Raw genomic sequence first — 9,788 nt, 5'->3', positions numbered from 1 at the left:
AAAGACCTGCCTGGAGATAAAAATTTTCTCTGGCTTGCTCCCTGGCACCTAGAATTGGGCGCACACATGGTGGTTGCTCAGTCATTATTTTGGGGGAATGATGGGCTGTCCCTCTGTCTTCTTTCGAGTCTGAGGGAGCCGTCTCTCCCGCCTGCCCTGCTGGCTTCCGCCCTTGTTTGGACTCAACCAGCCTCTTTCCAGGTTGGTTCCATTTCCAGTGTTCTTGCTGCTGTGGTTTTACAATCTGGCCAGGGCACACCGCTCGGAGATAAGGTTAAGTTCTTCATCTCTCCTCACATTTTGGTCCCCAGGGTTTCTTCGCTTTGTCCTCTGGACTGTCCCTGGAGGGTCTGCCGGCTGTTGAGTTCTTGGCTTCGGTGCCACCTCCGTGAACCTCCCTGGCACTCTGACTCAATTAGCCACCCACTGCCACCCACTGCCCAGCCTCTGCTGTTATCCCAGCAGCCTCCCACCCCACCCCCACCTCCACCAGGAGTTTCCATGAAAGGGTTTAGACAACCAGTGAATTCCCAATGCTTAGGGCAAAGGTGTGTGTGTGGGGGGGGGGGGGGTGGAGTGGGTGGGTGTTGAACATGAGTTCTAATGGAACTCATGGGTGAAGGCAGGTGGGTCCCCGACCTGTAGGTGTGCTGTGATGACAGCCCGAGGTGGGAGGCTGGTGGCGGGTGTCAGAAGGTGGGGGCCAGGGGCTAAGGAGCGTGGACTGAATTAGGAAGGTGGCCGGTTAGGAGGGTGGGGTCTGAATTGTTTGTATTTGGCAAGATCAAGCTGAAAAAAAGCAAGTCAAAGGGATCGCTTTGTCTACTTTAAGTTTTTATCTAGGACATCTATTGCTACAGTATCTTTATCTGTGTAATTTCTATCTCTGTCACCCCTTTATCATTTAGCCATCCATCTATTATATAGATTATATAATCTATTAATCTCTTTATCTACCTCCCTTTTCTCTATCATTTATCTATTTATCTATCCATCTTTCCAACCACCCATCCATCATCTCTTTCTCTACCTATCCATCTCTCTCATTGATCTATCATTTATATCTGTGTCTATATATTGTCAGCCATCTTTCTATGTCTATCAATCTATCTTTCTTCTATCTCTATCCATTCATTCATCTTATTTTTTATGCATTCTCATGCAAGTTGCAGACATCTGTACACTTCTCAACCACTTCAGTGTTCATTTCATTAACTAGCGTTCAATTCTTGTTTACAGTTTGTTTTTTCCTTTTGGTATAAAATTTACATCACACAAACATTAAGTGTACACCAGCTGAGTTCTGATAAGCTTCAGTTACAACCATTCAATAAATCATATATTCATCCCGGGGGTAGATTCATCTTAAGAATAAATAAAAGTAATGGGAGGGAATAGAGTGCTAAGATTACAAGCCAGTCTCTGCCACTTGCGAAGCTCTGTGACATTGAGCAAGCGACTTGCCTTCTCTGGCCCTCAGCTTCTCTTCTCTAAAACAGTGTAAAGGTGCTTGTCTGATGAGGTTGCTGTGGGATTAAACAAGTTAAACTATGTAGAAGCACTGAGAAGTGCTGGGCACCTAGTATGTGTCTAACAAACGCTTTTTCCCCCAGTAATTATTCATTTATTTACCATCACGCTATGACACCACCCCATTTTCTTTTTTTATTTAGTTTTTAGGGAAGTTGTAGTTTTACAGAAAAATTATGCAGAAAGTAAAGGGTTCTCATATACCAACCCCTGCACACACAGTTTTCCCTACTACTGACACTTTGCATGAGTGTGGTATATTTGATACAACTGGTGAACAAACATTATTATCGTTGTTATGAACTATAATTGTTATGAACTAAAGTCCAGAGTGTACATTAGGGTTGACTCTAATTAGGGTGTACAGTTTTGCCCTTTTCTTTTTTGAAGTTTTTATTATGGTAACAAATACGAACATACTTTCAAGTATACAATTCAGTGGTGTATACTTCCATCTCTCCAAGTGGAAACTCTGTACCCATTAAACATCCTGCCTTATAATTTCTATTCAAAAGGTCCCAAAGGGTTTGCAGAGAGAGCTCTCCCGTCTACTCTCACCCCCCGACTTTCCCCTCCCAAGCAGCAAGTGTTAGTGAATTTTCGTGTCTTTTTCCTGACATGATTAATAGATTTCAGACTTGTAATTTTAAATGGAAAAGTATACAACAACAATTTGCCAAAATTTGGAAGCAATATTGGAAAGTTTAAGAGAACACAGAATGTCCCCCTTTTATAGGCTTGATTTTAAAGTTTATTACTACTAAGGACTTCAGGAGGTTTTACTTGGTGGAGGTATTTTAAAAGATTCAAGGATAAAATGAATCACATTTGCGGGTGTCGTCTAAAATGTTCAAGGGATTTTCACCCATTAACTTTGTAAATGGACCCGAATGTCGGTCGAAGGGCCCCCTGGAACGTGACTGTCAGTTTTGCCAGGTTTGTAAGTAGCATCATAGTTGCAATTTGAACTGAAGGCCTAAGGGAAAGTCTTTTCCTAAGGGTTTAATTTAAATGGACTGTTCATTCACAAAATAACCACAGAGATGGATGTTTCTAAGCACGAAATCTGTGCCAACGCTGTCTCGAGTTGGTTTGATTTGAGAAACTGAAAGGACAGCGTGATCAGGGCAAAAGTGAATGAGGGGGAGGGGCGGCCAGAGCAGGCGGCTGAGGAGCAGGGGAGTAGGGGGTGGGGTGAGGGCGGAGCGCACACGACCTTTAGGGGCGCAGGGACGGACTTTGGCTTTCACCCCCAGGGAGACGGGAGCATTAGTGGGTTCTGGGCAGAGGAGGGTCTGATCTGACTTAGCTCTTGCAGAGTTTCCATTGGCCGGTGGGCTGGGCTACACCCTTCCTCCTCCCTCCCCTACCCCCCCACCTCCTCCCCCCATCCCTCGTAGACGCCGGTCTGGGCCAGGCTGACTCTGGAGACGCTTTCCCAGCTTCTCCAGCGGCCGCGGAGCCTTTTCCGGGCCCTCTGTGCTGTCCGCTTCTGCCCCCACGTGGCCACAGCCTGAACTGCAGCAATGTCCCGCAGCCCGTTTCCTTTCCGGTCAGCAAATGCTCCTTTGGGGGGACGGCGTCGGGGGTGGGGGGGTCCTTGCAAAGAGGATCTTGCGATGGGTCCAGGTGAAGACCGTCCCAGAGGACCTTCCCGGGGAGGGACGCGTGAGATGCGCAGGGATTCCGATGCTCGATGAGAAGCCGGAAACTGCAAAGGGCGGCTGCTCCAGAAAGGTTCTCGGGGGAGGGAGCCCTGGGCGGCCAATCCCAGGACAAGCAGGAGTTTTCTCAGGAAGATACAAGAAAATACAGCCTAGGCAGACGCAACGACGTGTACAAAAGAAGGTCAAAACTGGACTCCTGAGAACCCCAGTGATAGTTTGAAGCTGTTACGTACCTGAGAAAAAGCCATGTTCTTTTTTTTTCTGTCATCCTTATTTTTTTTTTATTAAATTCAACTTTATTGAGCTATATACACACATGGCACACAACCCATCCTAAGTGTACAAAGGCTTACAGTATTGTCACATGGTTCCTCACCGCATTCCATTTTTTTTATCATCACACAGTTGCATATTCATCAGCATGATTTTTTTAGAACATTTGCATCATTCCAGAAAAAAAAAAAAGAAAAAACGCATACATCCCATATGCCTTACCCCTTCCACTCACTGGCCACTAATATTGCAATCTACCCAATTTTTTTAATTAAAAAAAAAATATATGACAAGAAAGAAACACATTCTTAACATATGATCATTCCGTTCTACATATATAATCAATCATTCACAATATCATCACATAGTTGCATATTCATCATCATGATCATTTCTTAGAACATTTGCATCAATTCAGAAAAAGAAATAAAAAGACAACAAAAAAGAAATAAAACGAAAACAGAAAAAAAAAGTATACATACCATACCCCTTACCCCTCCCTTTCATTGGTCACTAGCATTTCAAACTAAATTTATTTTAACATTTCTTCCCCCTATTATTTATTTTTATTCCATATGTTCTACTCATCTGTTGACAAGGTAGATAAAAGGAGCATCAGACACAAGGTTTTCACAATCACACAGTTACATTGCAAAAGCTGTATCATTATATAATCATCTTCAAGAAACATGGCTACTGGAACACAGCTCTACATTTTCAGGCACTTCCCTCCAGCCTCTCCATTACATCTTGAATAACAAGGTGATATCTACTTAATGCATAAGAATAACCTCCATTGTAGCCTCTCAACTCTGTTTGGAGTCTCTCAGCCATTGACACTTTGTCTCATTTCACTCTTCCCCCTTTTGGTCGAGAAGGTTTTCTCAGTCCCTTGATGCTGAGTCTCAGCTCATTCTAGGATTTCTGTCCCATGTTGCCAGGAAGGTCCACACCCCTGGGAATCATGTCCTACATAGACAGGGGGAGGGTGGTGAGTTTGCTTGTTGTGTTGGCTGGAGAAAGAGAGGCCACATCTGAGCAGCAAAAGAGGTTCTCTTGGGGGTGACTCTTAGGTCTAATTTTAAGTAGGCTTTACCTATCCTTTGTGGGGTTAACTACCCAATCTTTTTTATTTTTTTACCCCTTATCCCCCTTCCCCTATTATTTATTTATTTTTGTCCTTATTTTTTTTACTCATCTGTTCATACCCTAGATGAAAGGGAGCATCAGACAAAAGGCTTTCACAATCACACGGTCACATTGTAAAATCTATATAATTATACAGTCATCTTTAAGAATCAAGGCTACTGGAACACAGTTCAACAGTTTCAGGTACTTCTCTCCAGCCACTCCAATACACCATAAACTAGAAAGGGATATCTATATAATGTGTAAGAATAATCTCCAGGATAACCTCTCAACTCTGAAATCTCTCAGCCACTGAAACTTTATTTTGCCTTATTTCTCTTTTCCTGATTTTGGCCAAGAAGGCTTTCTCAATCCCATGATGCCAGGTACCAGCGCAACCCCAGGAGTCATGTCCCACATTGCCAGAGAGATTCACACCCCTGGGAGTTATGTCGGGGTCATGTTCTTTTAATCCATTTTTGTGGGTGTAGACCTATTGTAGGTGGGGCCTTTTGGCTAGGTTATTTTAATTGGGATGTGACCCACCTCATTCAAAATGAGGCTTAATCCTCTTACTGGAATCCTTTATAAGATAAAAGAAAGAGGGGGGGCCGCGGTGGCTCAGCAGGCAAGAGTGCTTGCCTGCCATGCCGGAGGACCCCGGTTCGATTCCCGGCCCCAGCCCATGTAAAAAACAAACAAACAAACAAAATATAATAAAACAAGAAAATGTTTAAAGATGTTTCCCTTTCTTCCTCCCTTCCTTCCTTCCTTCTCTCTGTCTTTCCTTCCCTTCCTCCCTCTCTCTAAAAAAAAAAAAAAAAAAAAAAAAAAAGAAAGATAAAAGAAAGAAAAAAGCCCCCCCAGAGTAGCACACAGAGAATAAAAGCCAGAGAGAAGCTACGAGAGACAGAAGCTAAAAGAGAGAAACCCAGAGAAGCTGAGAGAGGAAGCTACTGAAGCTAGAAGCAGGAAGCAATGAAACCAGGGATAGAAGAACGAGCAGATGCCACCATATTCCTTGCTATCTGACAGAGGAACCCCGGATGCCAGCGGCCTATCTTCAGAGTCCAGGTATCATCCTGTTGATGCCTTAATTTAGACATTTTCATGGCCTTAGCACTGTAAATTTCTCAGTTAATAAATCTCCATTGTAAAAGCCAACCCATTTCCAGTATATTGCATTTTGTCAGCTTTATCAAACCAAAATAACCTCCCATCCAATTCCCTTTGTCACCCCTCCCCCACCTGGGTCTGGCATCACCATACAAGCCCCACACCCCAGATGCATGCTGATCTCTTCTCTTTTTCTTACTTCTGTCACCCCATGGTCACCACACATCTTAGTGGTTGTCCCAATGTCCTCCCTGGCCTTCTGACTTTGAATTCTTAGTACTCCACCCCAGCCCCCAAGGATTGCTCCTTGTTTTCTCCTCTGCTCACACACCTCCCATGGCTCCCTAGTGCCCTTGAGAGCAAGTTCAAGCTCTTCAGCTTGGTATCTGAAGCCCGGACATTCCCTGCTTTGCCTGCCCCACTGTTTTACTTGCATGAACAACTCCAAAAACAAATAACCATAACAGCACCTATTTATCGAGGGCCTTCATGGTGCCAGGCATTTTAAAAGGCTGCATCACAAGAAGCTTGATTTTACAAAAGGTGCTGCTGAGGCTTAGAGAACCAGTTCTTGGGTCAGAAGCAATGCTGCGTGGCATACTTACTTCCCTGGAGCTGCCGTAACAAAGTGCCACAAGCGGGATGGCTTAAATAGCAGCGATGTATTATCTCACAGTTTTGGAGGCTAGAAGTCCGAAGTCAAGCTGTCAGCAGGACCATGCTTCCATGATCCTTTCTGCACATGTCTCTTGTCTTGGACATGTGCGCGTGGCCCTAGGAATTCCCTCACTGACACGCATAGGAAAATCCCTCTTCCCTAGGAAAGCATTTCCTTATGGTCCTGGAACTGCCCCGTGCACCCTATAGCCTGCGATCTCTTGCCTTAGACAGCACAACTCGACTGCTTTCCCATGGTGTTCTGTAGGATGGTTCTTTGAGCCATCTTCAACACACAGGGCAAGTTCTGGGTTGGCAAGTCCTTCAAGCCACAACTAGAAAGATTTGTGCCCGATATGTATGCTCCAAGAGTTACTCCACCCCCTCCAGAAAGACCAGGGGTCTATACTGGGAGCACAAGCCGGCTCCATGAGGAGTGGGGGAGGGGTTGGAGAAGGGCCAGCCAAGGCACCATAGAATCCTACTGCTTTTTTTTTTTTTTTTGTAAGCTATTATGGTGGGGTCACGTTTCATTCTTTTTCCTTGTGAGCATTCCGTTATGGCAGCACCATCTGTTGAACTTTTCTTTGTTTGTTTCTTTGTTTTTTGGGAAGTGCATGGGTCAGGAATCGAACCCAGGTCTCCCACATGGCAGGGGAGAATTCTACCACTGAGCTACCCTGGCGCCGCCCCATGCTACTGCTTTGAAGTAGCCTTTTTCTTGTTTTGGTGCTTATCCTGTTAGTCCTTCAACAACTGTCTTCTGCAGCTTTGAGAAAGATGTTTCTGCCAAGTTCTTGTTGGTTGTTTCAAGTTTCTGTGATAGGATGGAGCCTTGCAGCATCTCGTTCTGCCATCTTGATTGGGGGGACAGCATCATTTTGAACGGTTCCCCACCTCTTCTTCTCTGGGTCTGCCTGCTGGGAGACCAGGAGGGATCAGCCCTGGGAACCACTGTGGGTGGCTTCTCAAGGCACTTTGCCTCAGGGCCTGGGTGGATGGAGGAGGGAGAAGCAGCTGAGGGGAACAGGGTCCCGCCCTAGACAGCAGGTCCAGCATCTGCAGACAGCAGGTCCTGCGGCTGACCTTCCTGAGTTATAAATTCCTGCCCAAAGCAAAACCACACTCTGTCACTCCCCCAGCCGGGGTTGATGGGTGGCATTTTAATGGCTCTAGTTTGCAGGAGTAGGAGGGGGAGATGGTGGTTGTCCCTGCCCATGGTGGAAGGTGCTCTGGCCCTAAAAGAAATGCTGCCGCCATCCATGCTGCGTTCTCCCATCGCACAGAGGCCAGGAGAGCGGGATCTCCAGCGGTTGCAGCATGATGGTTCCCGGGTTGGTGAGGGGGCCCCCGAGGGCAGCATCCGGGGTAGCAGCGGGGAGACCAGGAGTGAAGGGAGCACCCACCTTCCTCGGCCTCACCCCACGGGAATGCCTCCCCTGAGCCTTCCAGGTCCTCTGTGAAGCCATCCCACCCCAGAACGTCAAACCCTCCCTGTTCCTCAGCCCGGACAGGAAGCCATCAGGCCTTCCACGCAGGGCACTGCCCTCAGGCCGGAAGCCCCTCCCCTGGGTGTCCACAGCGCCCCCCACCTCCAAGCGTCTCTCGCCCCCGGCAGGCCCCCACCCCTGTGCGTGTCCCACTAGAGTCTGGAGGCGGCCTTCCGAAGCTGGTTGGGGGCCAGCGTGGTCTCCCGCAGGGAGGTGATGTTGAAGGTGGAGAACAGGTCCTGCGGGTGGGGTGGGGGGCGGCCAGGCTGAGAGGGGGCGGGGCCGGGTTTCCCCCTCCCCCCCTTGCCCCTTCCACCTCGGCTCACCCGCAAGTCCACGGTCACGGGGGAGCTCAGCTTGCGGCCCGAGTCCTCCCCAACAGCGAACTGGTGCTTCAAACGCAGCAGCAGCGTCCCCGGGCCTCAACGAGCCAGCGTGAGCAGGTGCGCGGCGGGGGGCAGCTCCCGGCGCAGCGCGGAGAACTGCGGGGACCGGGGCGGGGCGGGGCTGAGCCAGGGTGGGCGGGGCTGTAAAGGGGAGGGGCGGGGTTGAGTCGTAGAGGGGCGGGGTTGAGTCCAGAAGAGGCGGGCCTTGACCGAGAGGGCGGAGCTGAGCCGGGGTGGGCGGGGCAGCCGCTGGGGCGTGGAGGGACTGGGAGGAGTGGGAGTGAATTAAGCGCCTAGGACTGGGACGACTTCTGGATAAAAACTCAAGGAGTGAGGCTGGAAACGGGTCCGTCGAGGCAGCGGGACAGATCAGAAAAGGCAAGGTCTCCACCCCACCCATTTGTTGTCCCCGTCCTTACCTTGGGCAGAGGGACGGTCCCCTCCTCAGCCCCGCCCCCCCGTCCTGAAGCCCCTCCGCCCTCTTCATCTCCCCCCGCCCCACTCCCACCCCTCCTTTTCCCTCCTGCGCCGAATCTCTCACCGTTTGGGGTCGGACGACCCCGCGGAGATGGCTGGAAGGGGCGTCCGGGCACCAGCAGTCCCGGCCACCCCGTCCCTGCCCGCCTCCCACAGCGGCCCAAACACCCCTGGGGCATCATCTGAGATCCCCCTCCAGGGCGCCCGGCGGGAAACCTGGCAGGGAAGGAGTGCGAGCTGGGGCGCACGTGAGCAGGCGCAGGTGTGCGTGTGGGGGTAGGGGGAGACCAGGAGGCTAAAAACGTCGGGGCCCCAAGGGGGAAGCACGTGGTGGGAGAACCAGGCAGAAATAGGAGTCAGATGAAGCAGAGGGTTGAGGGCAGGGAGGAAACAAGTACTGAAAACGAGGACATGAATTGAACGAGAGTCCCGGGAAGGCCCTGGGCGAGGAATAGACAATAAGCTAGAGAAAGAAGTCGGCTTGGGCATGGGGTGGGGGTGTGGTCCCAGCTTCCAGGAGGTGGTCCAAGGATGTTAGGCCACTCTTCCCGTCCTGTGGGATGCATCTGGCGGCCAACTGGGACAGAAAGAGGGCTCGAGGCCCAGTAGGGAGGGCAGTGTGGGAGCTGGGTATGGGCCTGAAAACGGTCCCGCTGGGGTGACCTGGGGGTGGGGGGTGGGGTACAGGTATTAGGTAAAGGCCTGGCAGGAGGGAGGACCCCAGCATGGGCGGACGCTGACACTACTCTCCATGAGCTTTAGGGAGTGGTCTCTCAGGCTGCTGCGCCCCTGGGCGCGGTGGGTCAGCATGGTCAGCGGCATGTTTCCATCCTGGGGGAGGTGGAGGGGACAGGTGATGGGCAGCCTGCCCCCCCACCCATGCCCAGCCCCGCAATCTGGCAGGAGAGGAGGTGGAGGTGTGGACTGTGGCGGAAGGCACAGGAGGAGGGGCTGACCCCCCACCTGGGGAACGGAAGGGCGAGATGCTTGGTGGAAGGTCAGGCCTTGGGGTCTGGAGAGTATGGTGATGTAAATGAGAGTGTAGACCCGGTAGTAGTTTCCTG

This window comes from Tamandua tetradactyla, chromosome 11 (genome assembly GCF_023851605.1).
Source record: "Tamandua tetradactyla isolate mTamTet1 chromosome 11, mTamTet1.pri, whole genome shotgun sequence".
NCBI classification, from domain to species: Eukaryota; Metazoa; Chordata; class Mammalia; order Pilosa; family Myrmecophagidae; genus Tamandua; species Tamandua tetradactyla.
The sequence above is the reverse complement of the archived record's forward strand: the minus strand, read 5'-3'. Positions refer to the sequence as shown.